Below are 705 nucleotides of genomic sequence, written 5' to 3'. Positions count from 1 at the left end.
CCCATGCGCCACAACTACAGAGCCCACACTGTAGAACCTGGAAATAGCAACTACTGAGCACCTAGAGCTCATGTTCCGCAACAGAAGAAGCCACCACATTGAGAAACCCATGCACCACAACTAGAGAATACCCGCTGCTCTTTGCAATCAGAGAAAAAAGCCTGCACAGCAACAAAGACCCACATAGCCAAAAATAAATTAAACGGGCAACATGCTCACTCCCAATGTTGAACCATCCCTAGTTCCAACAATTTAGCCTATTTGCTCTGGCCATGATATTTACTAATTCTTTCACTTGGGATCTTTCTTCTTTTCAGTTTTAATTTTTTATTGAAGTAGAGTTGATTTAAAATGTGTACTCTCTGCTGAAGAGTGAAATGATTCATTTACACATATACATTGTTTTCTATATCCTTCTCCATTATGGTTTATCACAGGATGTTGAATATAGTTCTCTGTGCTATACAGTAGGACCTTGTGGTTTGTCCATTCTGTCACCTGGGGTCTTTACCCAGGAAAGTATCAGCAATTGCTCTTCTAGTCCTTCTCTGAAATACCATCATACGTGTCTCTGACTTCCTGTCCTAATTATCTAAAGGTGCAAACTTAAGGTAACTAAGAGACTAAATAGGGAAATTCCACATTTGCAAGAAATTTCACAAAGGATGAATTATCAAACAGCTATTTTTCTGTGATGATAAGTAA

Source organism: Bison bison, unplaced genomic scaffold (genome assembly GCF_000754665.1).
Source record: "Bison bison bison isolate TAMUID 2011002044 unplaced genomic scaffold, Bison_UMD1.0 scf7180017864492, whole genome shotgun sequence".
Classification (NCBI taxonomy): domain Eukaryota; kingdom Metazoa; phylum Chordata; class Mammalia; order Artiodactyla; family Bovidae; genus Bison; species Bison bison.
Note: the sequence above shows the minus strand (reverse complement) of the source record.